At 40.6% G+C, this 16,855-nt stretch overlaps 1 long non-coding RNA gene across 1 annotated transcript; it reads right to left on the bottom strand.

Annotated features, from left to right (window-relative positions):
• Positions 1-8,995: 8,995 nt before the first annotated feature.
• On the bottom strand, positions 8,996-11,499 carry LOC114916348 (uncharacterized). The gene is made up of 3 exons (XR_003804757.2): positions 10,538-11,499; positions 10,144-10,434; positions 8,996-10,044 (listed from the first exon to the last, which is right to left on the bottom strand). It is a non-coding gene; the product is annotated as an uncharacterized LOC114916348 (long non-coding RNA).
• Between the last annotated feature and the right edge of the window lie 5,356 nt (positions 11,500-16,855).

The raw sequence follows: 16,855 nt of genomic DNA, 5'->3' as shown, positions 1-16,855 counted from the left end.
CTCTAATACTACTGAATGTGACACCCTCTACCCCAACATACATATATAGTAATTATAAAAAAAAATCATTAAAAACCAAATTTCCAACCACGTAAGGGTAAAGAGCTCACATTCATAAACTTAATCCAAATAACATGCCGGTAAAATTACAAAAAAATAAAACTAAGTTTTCCAAAATAATTTAATAAGAACATCTTAAACTAATCCTATCTATACCCCGATGTCACATGTCCTATCAGAGCAAAGCCCAACATAGAAGCCTAAGATTCATCACCAATATCCTCAGCCTCACGCTGATGATTACTTGTATAACAGTCAAAGAAAAACAACATGAGAAAAGGGAGTGAGAAACATCTCACTCTGACTCATAGTGTAGAAATATACGTCGGATAGCCAAACACAAACAAAACAAGTATAACATAGATATATTAACAACAATATCACATCCCACTCATCAAAGACATAAAAATATCAATTTATCATATAACATTAAAAATGCCCATGTATAGACACGGATTACATATTATCATGCATGTGGCGCCAGTAAAACATCACATGGCATATTGCCGCTAGCAATACACGAAAAGTAGTCTAGGAGTACATGTCGGGTCACACCCTTTGCGCACTCTCACTAGAAAGACATACTACCAGGGTCTCATCAGGATAGCTAAGCCGCGCAAGATACATCCCATGCACACAATGGGCGAGATTGGGACTTTCAAACCGAGCTATCCCCAAGGACTAATCCCCAAAGCTTTTACACTAGAGGGCCTTCCCTAGCAGTGTATTCCATATCGTACCCTTAAAAAAATTATGCAAATGATGCATGTCAATCAAGACTCTATGCATTCTCATATAACATTGCCATGTCTCATTATCATATCACATCATCATGTCTCATTATCACTTTTCACATCATCTCATCATATTCACATAGTCATCACTTTTCACATCATCTTTCAAAAATAATTTTGTGTGAAAATACCTTTTTTGTTTAAAATGTCTCAAAACTCTGACCCTAGTGAAAGTGATGGCTCTCCAAAAAGTCTTTCTTACATAACTAAAGAGCTTAAATCACTTAAACTATGGAGACAGCAAGAGGCCTTTCAAAGAGAGAAGGACAAAATTGAAAGGGAAGGCCAACTTGCTTATCTTGGAGATGAATTGAGGCTTCTTAAACAAGAAGAGGAGAAACTCAAAGAAAGCATGAAAAAACATAAAAGAAGGAGTAGGAGTTCACACTCTCAATATTCTTCTCCCAATGAGAGTCTAAAACTGGGAGAACACTATCAACCAACACCTAGGATAGTTAATAAACCTAGGGAAGTCAAGGTTGACCTCCCACCATTTTATGGGAAGGATAATGTTGAATCATACCTTGATTGGGAGATGAAAGTTGAGCAACTCTTTACTTGCCACAAGGTAAGTGAAGAAAGGAAAGTCCCTCTGGCTACCCTTAGCTTCCAAGGGCATCCCATGTATTGGTAGACAGCCTTAGAAAGAGAGAGGCGCCTCTATAATGATCCTCCAATTCAATATTGGAATGATCTTAAGAGTGCTATGAGGAAGAGGCGCATTCCCACCTATTATGGAAGGGAGCTTATGAATAAGCTCCAAAGGCTCCAACAAAAAGATATGACTGTTGAACAATATAGGCAACAAATGGAGCTATACATGATGAGGGCATGTATTACAGAGGAGGAAGCCACCACAATAGCCAGATTCCTAAGTGGTCTTAACTTAGAGATTATAGATCAACTGGAGCTACTACCCTATAGGGACCTAAATGACTTGGTCCAACTTTGTGTAAGCGTAGAACAACAAATATTGAGAAAATATTCTTCTAAAAGAGAAAGCTTTCACTCTAGATCTCTTAAGAAAAATTACATGGAGGAGGAAAAATCTTTTGAAAAGAAAATTATTTTAGAAGCCTCCAAGGAATTGGCTAAAAAAAAGAGAAAAATAGAGACAAGGATAAAGGTCTCATCACTCCATTCACTAGCACATAGACTAGTGATATAAAATGTTTCAAGTGTCTATGGAAAGGCCACATTGCTTCTCAATGCCCTACAAAGAAAGTCATGATCTTAAGGGGGCATGAAACTTATAGTAGTCAAGAAGAGACTACTACCTCCTCTTCAAGTGAGAGTGAGGTTGAAACAAAGCTTCAAAATTCCAAGGTGGAGCCAGTTTACCCTTTTGAAGGAGAGCTCCTAATGCTTAGGAGAATCCTTCATAATCAACCTAGTGGTACCTTATCACAAAGAGAGAAAATCTTTCATACAAGATGTAATGTTTTAAATAATGCTTGTTCTCTCATTATTGATAGTGGTTCATGGTGCAATTGTTGTAGCACTAGGTTGGTTAACAAGTTGAGTTTAATTGCTATGCCACATCCTCAACCTTATCATTTGCAATGGCTTAATAAGGATGGCGACATAGTAGTTGACCAATAAGTGAAGGTTAAGTTTTCCATTGGGAAGTATGATGACCAACCTTTATTTGATATAGTACCAATGGAAGCTTGTCATATTTTGTTAGGAAGACCATGGCAATTTGAAAAGAAAACTCTACATAATGGTGAAGGAGAAGTGGACTTCACTTAGTTTCACTTCTCATGCTACTTCCTTGGTGGTGCCCAAGGTAGATAGCCTTCCTTTGTGTAGGACTTTTCCTACCTTAGTTGTTTCAATAATGCACCCAATTTATGGAATATATTATTTGTTGGATATAATATATGAACCTTCAAGGTTCCTTGTGACAAATTCTTTTCATAACTATCCAACAAATAATATAATCCAAAATTGCTTAGGAAATTTTCTAGTTGTATTTTCTTTGTTTTCTAGGAAATGCCTAGGTTACCACATAGGTTACTTTAGGCAAGATGTTCTAGTTTTTAGGATTGATTCTTTAGTGTGCTATAGTTTTAGTTTTAGCACATTTTTAGGATTTAGTAATATATCTATTCTATGTTTAGGAGAGGATCCTATTCATTATATTAGAAGGTCTAGTATCATTGATTTCTTTATGTTCCATGAAAGGATTCCTTCTAGGATATACCTTTCACATTTATTTGTTGAGAATATCACCTCTAATGAATTGTATTATATATTTGTAGGTGTGGCCGATCATCAAGAAGACCCTCGAGATTTGAGGTCAAATCTTTTTCAAGAGGGAGGGGATGATAGACTATGGACAAGGCCAAGGAATCCAAGAGGTGATACATTAAAGGAACTAAGAGGAATGGGATGATAGACTATGGACAAGGCCAAGGAATCCAAGAGGTGATACATTAAAGGAACTAAGAGGAATGGGATGATGGACCATGGGCCAAGGGCCCAACAACTAGAGCTATGGCCACCTTGAAGACCAGTGGACACCTTGAAGACTAGTGGGCTTTCCAAGCCCAAGGTACTCTTCAATTTGGACCACTCTATCATGAAGAGAAGGCATAGTTCTAGTTGTAAATATCTTGTACATAGTTCTCTTGTATAGGCTTATTTTTGCCTTTGTATTTGTGAGGCACTTTAGTTTCTCTTATTAGTCATTGTATATTGATTATAGGGTGGGTTACTTGGAGAGTTTGACTCCATTTAACCTCCTTTGTTGATACACTCATTTTCTATTTTTTCAGTAGGAAAAGAGGGGTGGCATTTAGCAATGCTTGAGGGTGTGACTAGTAATTGGGCCAGAATTGGGCCTAGGCAAAATTTTACATGTTAGACTCATTTTGCTCCTAATTTTTCATAGATTTGATTTAGTTAGGTTTCATCATCATTGGATGAACCTAACTAAACCAAATCAAACATTTTTGAAATAATAAAAGTGAGCAAAATGACACATGGCCGCCCACCTTGCCTAGCTCCTCCTTTGGCCAAAATTGTTTCTCTACTTCTCAAGGAGTTGAGAAGCTTGTGCTACAAGCTTCTCCTTAGCTTGCTTCCGAAGCAAGCTAAGTGAGAAGCTTGCTCCACAAGTTTCTAAACTCACCTAGAAGGTCAACTAACCATACCATGGTTACTAGTGAACCATGGTTAAGGTTAGCTTGCTCCTTAACCTACCTACCTCTATATATTTTTAATTTCTACTCTTGTAATCACTTTTGACATTTATGAGATTTATAATTTAGAATTTCTGTCATTTTCAAGAGTTCAAATCCGTGAGAACTCTTTTCCTAGTTCTTTCTCAAGGTTCTTCACCTTGAAGCTTGGTTCCTCAAGCTTCTTCACCTACTTCAAGAGGTAACCGAACCTCTTTGAGTGCTTCTCCACCATTGGAGACTTCTCCAAGTTGCTTCCGCCATCTTCAAGGAGTCAAACCTCAAGAAGCAAGGTCATTGGAGGTGGAGCTATAAAGAATCTCCAATCGTTCTTCACTAGTTCTATCACTCAAGGTCCAAATTGAGGAGCCTATCTAAGCTAGGCACCTCGAACAATACGTCTAGTGGTCCTAATCCCACCGAGGTGGAGACCAAGGGCAAGGATAAGGTAGAGGGTGTGTTCAAGGCTCCCATCAACACAATAATGCTAAAAAAAAGATACAAACCACGATGGGGGACATGCCCCCTTCAAGGAATCATCAACACATTCGCGGGTGGATTTGTCGAAGGTGGCATAAGAAACTCGACCTGCAAGAGAAATTTGCGGAACATCAACAATGTTCGCATAAACTCGGCGAGCATTTCACAAAATACCCCGCCCATCACTTTCATGGATGACAACTACAGTGGGATCAATCCAAATCAGGATGACCCCATGGTCATCACGATTGACGTAGCCAACTTGGAGGTCCACAAAACATTGATTGACCAGGGGAGCTTGGTCGATGTCTTGTACTGGCCAATGTTTCTAAAGTTGGACATCCCACACAAGCTTATCCAACCTCACTCTGAACCTCTTGTTGGTTTCATAGGAGAGCATGTTTATACCTGAGGTTATGTGGAGTTATTAATGACATTTGGGACACCCCTTATGATGAAGAGGGTGATGGTAAAGTTTTTTCTCGTTGATGTCAGCACATCGTATAACATCATTATAGGACAACCAACTTTAAATCAGCTCAAAGCCATAGTGTCAACCCCGCACCTAACGATGAAATTCCCCGGTAATAATGAATGCTGACCAAGAATGCTAACCTTTTTGCATGGTCAAGCGCAGACATGCCAGGCATTGACCCCAACCTCATCTGCCACAAGTTGGCAATCCATAAGGAGGCAAAACTTGTGGCCTAGAGAAAGAGGAAGATTGATGGAGAGTGACAGGATGTTGTGGCAACCAACACTCGAAAGTTGCTGGATGTCGGGTTCATCAAGGATGTCATGTATACCACCTGGCTGGCCAACATGGTATTAGTAAAGAAAAACATTGGGAAATGACGTATGTCTGTCGACTATACTGACCTCAACAAAGCCTGCCTAAAAGAAGCCTACCCTCTGCATAGCATTGACAGATTGGTCAATAGAGCCTCTGACCATGCCATCCTTAACTTCCTCGAAACATATTTCGATTACAACAAGATCATGATGTACCCACTAGACGAGGAAAGCACAACCTTTATCATTGACTAGGCCAACTTCTATTATCGAGTAATGCCTTTTGGCCACAAGAACGTCGGGGCGACGTACTAAATATTGATGGACAAGGTCTTCCATCACCAAATAGGGAGAAAGAAGGAAGTTTATATTGACAATATTGTCATCAAAACCATTTCAACCGAGTCACACGTTGCTGACTTAGCCGAGGTATTTGGCCAAATATGGAAGCAAAACATGAGGTTAAGCCTTGAAAAGTGCACTTTTGGTGTCTAAGGGAGTCGGTTCCTCAAATTCATGATCACTATTTGAGGAATCAAAGTGAACCCCGAAAAGTGTGAAGCCATCATTCGAATGTAAAGCCCTCAGATTGTTAAGAATGTGCAAAAGCTGGCAAGACGACTAGATTCTCTCTCTAGATTCACACCCAAGATAGTAGAGAAGGCAAGCCCTATTTTCAACTTGCTACGAAAACCAAAAGAATTCAAATGGAATGACCAATGTGAAGAGGTTTTCACGGTCTTCAAAAACCTACTTACAACCCTGCCAATTTTGAGTAAGCCGAATCATCACTCCAACTTGTTTCTATAATTGGCAGTACAGAGAAGGTCATCAATGCAATATTGGTACAAGACTATAACAAAAAGCAAGTCCTCATCTACTTTATCAGCCGAGTTCTCTAAGACATAAAAAGGAGGTACCAGACCATTAAAAAATTGGCCTTAGCACTCGTCACTTCGGCCAGACACCTCCGACCTTATATTCAAAGCCACCAGATCATGGTCAAGATAGATTACCCAATTAAGAAAATACTTAGAAAGCTAGAGTTAGCCGGGCACATGATTACATGGTCGGTGGAGTTGTCCAAGTTTAGAATCAGGTATGAAAATCGAGGTCCCTTGAAGGTCCAACACCTCGACAATTTTATCGTCGAGCTCACCCTAACCTTGGAAGAGGAAGAACAAGTATGGACTTTGCACGTGGACGGATCCTCCAACACCAAGGGAGGTGGTGTAGGGATCATCCTCAAAGGCCCAGACAGTATCTCCATCGAGCAATCCTTAAAGTTTGGATTTAAAGCTACCAATAACCAAGTAGAATATGAAGCGTTGTTGGTTGGGCTAAGGTTGGCACAAGACATTGGTGTGAGGAGGGTGATATGTAACAGTGACTCGAAGCTTATGGTAGAACAACTCAACGGGGCCTACCAAACCAAGGACCCCCTATTGCAAAGATACTACCTTGAGACATCTCGATGGATATCATAGTTCGAAGAGTTCGTAATCCATCATGTACCTCGAGACCAGAATGCCAAGGCTGACCTCCTTGCCAAGCTCACTAGCACGACACGCCTAGGACAATATAAGATGATCATCCAAGAAATGATCAACTCGCCCAACCTCAAACCTAATATTTTCTGTACGAATGAAGCTGAAGATAAAGAATAAATGACTGAAATATGGAACTACCTTCAGAATGAAACACCACCCGATGACAAGGCCAAGGGTCAAAAGATCAAGAATAAGTCATCCTAATTTATAATCGAATCTTGAGAGCTCTTCAAAAGAAACACTTCAGTTCCTTTACTCAAATGTTAGGCGAAGTCTCAGGCCAGTTATCTCATCGAGGAAATCCATAGAGGTATATGGTGCACGCTCGATGGCCGCCCGAGTAGTCTAAGTTGGGTATTATTGGCCCAAAGTAAAGTCATATTACAAAGATTATGTTCAAAAATGCAAAGAATGTCAAGAGTTCAGAGATGTACATCAACTCCATCTAGAAGCCTTACACCAAATGCAGTCTCCATGGCCCTTCGTGTAGTGAGGAATGAACCTACTTGGCCTTTTCCCCCTTGCTAGGGGCCAACTTAAATTCCTAATTTTAGCAATCGATTACTTCAGAAAGTAGATCGAAGCAAAAATCACCGTCGACAATGTGCAAAGGTTCACTTGGAAAAACATGATTTGTCGATATGGATTGCCTTACTCGCTAATCATCGATAATGGGAGACAATTCATCGATCAAAAGTTTGAAAACTTCTTCCAGGAACTCGGCATCAAACACCAAGCCACCTCAGTCGAGCACCCATAAACCAACGACCAAGCTGAAGTAGCTAACAAGATAGTGCTTAGAGAGTTGAAAAAAAGATTAGGACGAGCTAAAGGACAACGGGTGGACAAGCTCCCTAGGGTTCTCTAGGCGTATCATTGCACCCTGCAATCAACAATGCAAGAAATTCCCTACAAAATGACCTACGGAGTCGATACCATGATTCCTGTTGAAGTTGATGAGACATATCACCAACGAATAATGTTTGATAAGGGGCAAAATCATGAGGAAATGGTGCACAACCTGGACTTGCTCGATGAATTCAGAGAAAAAGCTCGAGTCAAAAAAGAGGCCTGCAAGCTTCGTGCATCCAGGAGATACAACTCAAAGATAAAGCCATGAAAGTTTTGAGTTGGAGACCTCGTGTGGTGACTTAGAGGAGAAACTAGAAAAGACTCCACGGAGGGGAAACTCGTGGCTAATTAGGAAGGACCTTTCCGAGTTATCGAAGACCTAGAGAATGGCGCTTATCAGCTAAAAGAATTGAGTGGCAAAGCTATTTGCAAGACGTGGAATGCCACCCACCTCAAATTCTATTATAGCTAATGCTTTATACAGCTCAAGTGATGTACTCTTTTTCCTACCCCAGCCTTTTTTCCTGAGTAAAGAAAAGGGTTTTGGTTATGGAGGTTTTTATGAGGCACACTTGAAAATATTAAAAAAATATTTCCTTTTTCATATACACTTTGCTTATGCCCTTAATTTTTAACAAACTGCGTGGCCGAGCACGAAGCCATAAGTGTGTTATTCCAATAGCCAACTTGGTCGAGTTCGAACCATGGAATTTTAATACCTAAATCTTTATGCAAACTTGGTCGAGTTTGAACCATGGTGCCACGATGCATAAGTTTGCATGTCACCTTGGTCGAGTTTGAATCATGGCATTTAATGCTTAAATCTTTGTGCAAACTTGGTCGAGTTCGAACCATGGTGCCACGATGCCTAAGTTTGCATGTCACCTTGGTCGAGTTCGAACCATGTCATTTTAATGCCTAAATCTTTACGCAAACTTGGTCGAGTTCGAACCATGATGCCACGATGCCTAAGTTTTCATGTCACCTTGGTCAATTTCGAACCATGGCATTTTAATGTCTAAATCTTTATGCAAACTTGGTTGAGTTCGAGCCATGGCGCTACGACACCTAAGTTTGCATGCCAGCTTGGTCGAGTTAGATCCATGGCATTTTGATGCCTAAAACTACATGCTAACTTGGTCTAATTCGAACCAATATATGAATCAGGTTGGATCCAAAGCCACATGTGCAAACTTATATGATAAAAACGCGAGGATAGAAAGAGCAAGTACAAACAAACAAAGCGCAAAAGACACAAGTCAAATACAAAGAACAAAGCAACTCGAAAGAAAAAGATGTGTTGAAACTATAAATACTCATTATGTGAGTTAAAAATACAACAGGACAAAAGGAAAATCAACAAAAGAGAAAAGAATGAAAACACAAAAACAAAGCAAAGTCTACTAGAAAAATAATGATGCATGCTCAAGCACTCTCCTCGCTAGTGTTGTCAAAAATGTCATCCTCATCCACCAATTGGCTGCTACAAACATCCTTATTAATACATAAGGAAGCAACGTCAAACTTAGGGGCAAGTACCTTAACCTAATGAATTACCTTAGAGAAACCCTTCTTATGCTCAATGACGACGTGGCATTTGGTCTCAAGGAGCTCCTTCTCCACACCCTGTTTTGCTGAAGTTAGGACTCTGGCCTCTATTTTTAGTTTTTTAATCTCCTCAGCATGGGCAACAAGAAGAGCCTCGTTATTTCTATGTTTCTCCTTGACAACCAGAAGTTTCTCCCTCAAGACCTCATTCTCTTCCTAGAGAGAACGAGCTTGGACCCTAACATTTTCTACCACAACCTCGACAATTTTAACCTTTTCCAGCAACTCGTTCACCTTACCAGTGTAAATCTCGTTGGCTTTCACAATGACAAAGAAGGAATTTTTCATCTTTTCCAATTCTTTCTTCACCCCCTCCACCTCAGCCTATGCCTTCTTAGCCTTCTCCAACTTTGTCAGGCTCTTTTGCCACTTGCGCTTCTAGTGGTTCACTATTTCAATGGATTGCTGCATAAATACCTAGGCAGAATTGAGCCCCTAAATTGGCCCCACCTTTTCAATGATGGCTTTGTCAGCCACATATGCAAAGTCCTCCTTGCAAAAACTCTCTACAGTCAGATTAGGGTTCCATAAGGAGGTCACATCCGGCAACATGCTGACGTGGTCCAACCTAGCCAAAGGTTGATTCACGTTGAACCTCTGGTGAATGCATCATGACAGAGTTGCAGGAGTAGTTTTCAAGTCCGATGGCATCATGGTGGGGTGAGTAGCTCCCTCATCGACCTTAACATTGACAACCAAGGCAATCGAGCTCACCGGAACATCCTGCAGACATGGAAATAATACATAAAAAATGTATGTTATCAAATCTAAGACGTGAAGCAATTGCATAAATCTAAAACATGGACGAGGATGATTACATACCTACTAGAAAAGATAAGACACTAATCGACTGCCTTGGGAAACATCCTTTAGGTTAAGCTCAATCGGCAGGGTTAGCAGGGGAGGACTCTTGATCAAATCAATGGGAACCAAAGAAGCAGCAACTTTCAATGTCACCAACCCCATATCCAAATTCCCAGAGGTCTTGGGAAGTTTCCTTATCTTATGGCGAGGTCAGTGAGCACAAGAATCTTCCTTGCCAACCTCAGGAATCTTCGCCTCCTCGGTATTAAACTTGGCCTTAAGTTCACATCATTACTTTTCCCCATCAGACTTGTAAGCGAAAGAAAAATGAAGCAACAACGTAAATATTGGTTAGAAATAACATAAGTACCATGCGCACAGAATCAACTGGGAACGTCAGTGAAATACTCACTTTCTAGACTTCTCTCCTTATCCTTCGAGCTAGACAGAGAAAATATGCTTTTTTATATTCAAAGGACGAGGTAATGATTGTGGCTTATCAATGTCGGCCTCATCGAAAGCAGTCTAACAAGACCTTGGGAGCTATTAAACTTAGTAGGGTTTTGTTGCCAATAAAAAGGGAACCTCAATTTCCCACCGAGGTGAAAAAGATTCTTGGACATCTGGTCGGAATTGATAGGTCAGACTTTGATGAACTCTCTCTTAAAATTCTTATAAGATTGAGAAAAGAGTTGGAATAACCCTCCAAACTTACTACCGCTCAAGGACACCCAACCCAGAGGAGGATCCTCTAACTTTAGCTGATAAAAATGTAAGAACTTCGGTAAAGAGGCATCTATTCCTAAATTCGGGCACAAAACTTGAAAAGCTCGGAGAAATCCCCAACTATTTGGGTGAAGTTGGCCAGGAGCTACATTGATATTTTGAGAAATGCACACTCAAAGGGAGTATAGGGAATGGAGACACCTAGTTCTTTAAAAGGACATCGGTACATGTAGAAAAAAAAAGATGTTGGAGTACCCGACATAAAAATGCGCTCGCCGAGCAGGCAGAGTGTGACACCCTTACTACCCCCAACACATTGTAATAATGTAAATAACTAAAGAAATAAACTTTTCAACATTGGTAAGAGGGTCCACATAAAAACCTTCATAAATGTTCTTCAATATCCAAAATAATTGAAAATAAAACTTGAAAAATAAAACATAAGAATTTACAACCCTATTTCCTCTCTTTGCCATCATCACTGCCGGTGACAACCCCTTTAGATTTTACCTCCCTCTTCTCTACTACCTTACCCTTACCCTTGGCAGGGCGCCCTGAGTCGAATGCCACCAGAGGCCCGAAATGGGTACGTGACGGAGAGGAATCCAACTCTCTATCACTCTCCATATTAATTAATGTTGCCCCAACAAATGCACGAAAAGAGAAGAAGCCAAGCGAGGGAGAAGTACCTGAACCACTAAGACAAACCCTTGAGATGAATAGGCCGACGACGACTATGGAAACGATGATCGGAATGGGGGGTGGTGAAGGGGAGAAGACAAAGAGTGCGAGAACAGAAATATTGAATGAGAAATGAACAAGGGGGCAATGAAAAGGGCTTTTTGACCCATCTAAATAAAAAAAAATACACGAAAAAAATTAAAAAAAAAGTAATTACCAAAATAGGTAGTTTTGGACACGTAGGAGCCAACGTGGCATTGAAAACGCCTGGGGGGGTGGGCATTTTTTAGAAGACGCCTCCACCCCAGGCGCCATGTATGCTGACGTGGCACAGTGAAGAGAAAACGCTGGGGGGAGGCGTGTTGTACACGTGGCAGAATTTCGTTGAAGGCACCCCACCCCCAGGCGCCAAGTGTGCTGATGTGGCACACACTGAAGGCGCCTCCCCCCAAGCGCCATTTGTGTACACTGAAGGCGCCTCCCCCCTAGGCGCCATCTGTACCGCCTTCCCTCTTTCTATGTTTAAATGGTGCTGCTAGGTGGTGCTGGGAGAGGATTATTTTTGTGGAAAAACGCTTGAGGTCCCGGCGCTTTGAGAATACGAGTGTGTTACCAGTGATTCTTGCCCACAAAAGTATATTTACACGGTGTTATCAGGTATGTTTTGAATTTTAATAATTTTAAAAGTAAGAAAAAAATTTAAATAGAAAATGTCGAGGGATATTCGTCACTGGTTTGTGGGTGTGGAACGGCCCGTTCTGTTTTTGGAACGGGCCGTTCTGGATAAAGTAAATGGGTGTTATTTTGGATGTGGAAACGGGCTATTGTGAAATCAGAACGGCCCGTTCTACTTTCAGAACGGCCCGTTCTACTTTCAGAACGGGCCATTCTGAAGGTAGAACGGGCCGTTGTGGGGCCGTTCTCGTTGTTTCATTTAGTGAAGTATGGAAGGGTTCAGAACGGCCCGTTCTGCTTTCGAAACGGCCCGTTCCGAAACCCAAATTTATACACTTTTTGTGCAATGAAAACGGCCCGTTCTGAAACCAGAACGGCCCGTTCTCATTGCAGTAATGAATGATTTCAATTCAAAATGTTGAATTATTATGAGGGTTTAAATTAGGTATTTAGGTATTTCTAAAATTTAGAAATAAATTGTTGTTTGAGTTTATTTAATTTGTTTGTTTGTTGAATTATATCAGGATGTCTAGACAGATTATTCATGCAGGACCTATGGATGATTCATTATTAAGGCTTCAGCCATTCCATATATCTGAGCATATATGGAATGGAGCTGAGGATAGGGTTTTGAAGGTTAGGAGTGCAAAACAATCAGAGTTGCGTGGTGGTGACATTCCAGCTGCTGTTCAGGATCTTTTACAGAGGGCTGGTTTTATGGGGATGGCGCAGATTAGTTACTTTCCTGTGGATAATCATTTAATATCTGCGTTAGTTGAGCGATGGAGACCAGAGACCCACACGTTTCACGTGTCCTTCGGCGAGTGTACTATCACGTTGGAGGATGTTGCAATTTTACTTGGGTTGAAGATCTCTAGGGCACCCATTACTGGATACGCAAGTATGGATTGGGGAGCTCTTGTGCAGCGCCTTCTTGGCATAACACCCCCTGAGGCAATGCTTGTTGGGGGTAGATTGAGGATGAGGTGGATTAACCAGCACTTTTCGGATGTTTCTGAGCATATACATAGCCAGGAACAGTTGGAACGCTATACTAGAGCGTTCATTTTACGCATGATCGGGGGATATTTATTAACCGATCACTCTAGCTCGTTTGTATCCCTCAGATACCTGAGTTTCCTCGAAGACCTAGATGTTTGTGGTCAAATGAGTTGGGGGTCATGCGTCCTGGCAAATATGTACAGGGAGTTGTGTGTCGCGACGAATTATGATCACAAGGAAATTGCTGGGTCAAGTATTTTACTGCAATTATGGGCATGGTATCGGTTTCCATTGATTGCACCACCTCATCCACCTTTATCTACATTTCATGTTCCTCTAGGGGCAAGGTTAGTAACTGTATTACTTGTGATCGATTTTAGAATAAATATATTTAGAATTAATTTGGAAATTGAAGATTTAATGGTTTTTTTGTTTTTATAACAGGTGGAATTATGCCTTGCATAAACCTAGAGAGGAAACAAAAGAAAAAATTGTGAAGTATAGAGACTATTTTGACCGTTTAAAAAGAGAGGATGTAAGTATATTATTATAATATTATATTGAAGATTTAGATTAAAAAATTGTGATTATAAATGATAATTCGTAAGTATTTAATTGTTGTGTTATTTTGCAGTTTGTATGGCAACCATACTTGGAGTTACTACCTACATTACCTCCTTACTGTTTGGAGGACTCACACGTATGGAGGTCAACAGTCCCGTTGATTAATTTCCACATCGTCGAATATCATTATGCAAATCGTGTCATGCGACAATTTGGGATGGTCCAACACATTCCTGCACCTCCTATTCATCCGGAGAAATTGCATGATCTTTCGTTGAGAGGCAAGGATAACAAGGACTGGTCACGCATGCACGTTTAATTTGTGCAGGAGTGGCAGTCACGTCATCATCGTGTATGGACACAACCTGCGTGTGATACACCACACTTGAGCTATAGCTCAGAATACATGGTGTGGTATAGGAAACATACAAGGCGATGGATTTCTCCTTCTAGTGCAAAGGAAGGATATGTGGTGAGTACAAATGTACACATGTTTTTAAATAATTACTTGTGACATATTTTCAAATTTAGTGTACTGATGATATTTGTTATGTTATTTGTAGACCGATGTTCTAGAACACATTTATCATGGCACCAGTGAAGAACATAGGGATGCCTTTGATTTTACCATGATGCATGAGAGCATCGGTCACTGCTTGTAGTTGCGAGACGAGGTGAGCAGGGTCACTTTCCCTTTTACACCAGCTGCAGCTGCAGCATTACCACAAGCAGACAAAGTTCAGGTGGAGCACATTGGGGCGGGTCGACGAGAAGGAAAGGGACTAAGTCGTCGACGAAGGCGAGTTGAACACCAGGGTTTACAGATACCAGTTCCTCCAACTGAGCCACCAACTGGGACATATTATCCGAGTACATTGACCCCGGATGCAGATGTGACACAATATGTGTATGGTACTGCACAAGACACATCTTTTGGGTTTGACACAGCAAGAGTGTCTGGTGCAGGTAATTTCCCAGCATCGGAGTCGATGGGTGATGTCCCGAGTATGTCGGGTGGTAGTATGTTCCAGTTGACACCTTCACCATATTTTCCACACATGATCTCTCCATCAGCACCTATGATGGATTATCGAGATTATCGATTTGGACAGCAGTCATTTATGGGAGGAGGATTTTATGGTGGGGGTTCGTCTTCCCATCATCCAGGTTTAGGGCATGATTTGAATACAGCATTAGCAGCGGAAGCTGGAAGCCCTGAGGGAGATGGTGATGAGTTAGTTCGGAGGAACCCAGATCGTGGTGCTCGCCATAGACAACGACAATGTATCCTAAGTCCCTATGAGCAGCACATGAGGAGAAATGAATAGGTAATTTGAATAATAAGTTGTTAGTACTTAAACTTAATTGATTGTTCTATATTTATTTATTTACCTAAATGTTAACTTTACTAATATCAAATTTTTTTTACAGTTGATATGCCACTGGACCACGCTGGTTACACGCTCCAGAAAGACGAGAATACGTTGAAGAAGTAATTTGTATTTGTATTAATAGTTACTGTAAACGTTGTTGTAATTATTTTATTGTATAACAGAACAATTTAATTAAACTAGAATTGACATATGATATAACAATGGAGGAATTTTATTCTTTAAATACATAGCAACATACAAACTTGTTATGCGTTATTGAATACATCTTCAGCCAGCATAGGGCAATTGGTTCTATTATGCCCTTCACGCTTACAATGTCCACATCGTTGCCTCCTTTGGGATTCAGTCCAATCCATTTCATTTCTAATGCGCGTGGATTTTGGGCGTCCCTTTGTACGTATCATTGTCTCATCTGGAACTATACGAGGTCCATTAGTAAGTTGAATATTTTCTTCACTTCCAAGTGGGAACCATTGACCTGAATATGCCGCTTTGATGTATTCGTTAGTGTATGCGGCATCAACAAAAGTTAATGGATCTATACGAACGTGTGCACAGGCTGCTATTGCATGTGAACATGGATATCTATATGCCTGAAAAGCACCACACTCACATTTTCTTTCATTTAGAAAAACATTGAAAACCTTCCCACCTCGTTGTGTGACTGCATTGAAAATTTCTTCAACTTCAAATCTTGTAGACTCATAATCATACCTAGCATACGTGCATTTAACTAGCACAGTTATAGGCAAGTTTCGTGCACCCTTAAGGACTTTGTTGACTGCCTCGGACAAATTTGTTGTCATGTGTCCATATCGACGTCCTTTTTCGTCGTGTGCGATTGCCCATTTTTCAAGGGAAATGCCATCAATCCAACGACAAATTTCAGGGCTGACCTCACGGAACCTTTCCAACCTTCTTTCAAATCTATGCTTGTTGGTTGTGTACCCTGCCATATAAGAAGTTTATGTATTAATATTTATAAAATTAAAGTAAACATTACACCATATAAAAAACAATAAAGCGTTTAGTACCTATGTTAATCAATTCTTCTTTAAGTTTAGTATTCTTGAATCGGTGGTTGAAGTTGCTAGCGATGTGTCGAATGCAATATACATGATATGCTTGAGGTGGTTGCCACCCTTGGGCATTTGCCACTGCTGAATTTATGCTTTGGTGTCGATCACTTATTAAACAAATACCTTGTTTTCTCGTAACATACCGACGAATGTTAGACAAAAACCATGACCAATCGCTTAGTGTTTCTCCTTCTACTATTGCAAATGCAAGTGGTAACACACGAGCATTTCCATCTTGTGTCGTAGCGATTAGTAGTGTGCCTCGGTACTTTCCATACAAAAATGTCCCATCTATTTGTATAATGGGTTTAGTGTAGTTGAAGGCATCACATGCTGGTTTAAATGTCCAAAAGACTCGACAAAATTGACGGAAATTTGGATCCACTATATTGTTTGACACGTACTCAGTGGTTTCAAGTTTATACACAGACCCAGGACAACATTCAACCATCCTGTCCAACCACCTTGGTAGAAGATCATATGAGTCACTCCAGTCACCATAAACCCTCTCAATTGCCTTTTGTTTGGCTTTCCATGCCTTCCGATACGACACCTTATAGTTGAATTGTCCACTAATTCTTTCTTGAATTAGAGAAATCGAAATGGAAG

The sequence above is a fragment of the Cajanus cajan genome, chromosome 6, assembly GCF_000230855.2.
Source record: "Cajanus cajan strain Asha chromosome 6, NIPB_CcT2T_4, whole genome shotgun sequence".
Classification (NCBI taxonomy): Eukaryota; Viridiplantae; Streptophyta; class Magnoliopsida; order Fabales; family Fabaceae; genus Cajanus; species Cajanus cajan.
Note: the sequence above shows the minus strand (reverse complement) of the source record. Positions and strands in the feature narration are given on the sequence as shown.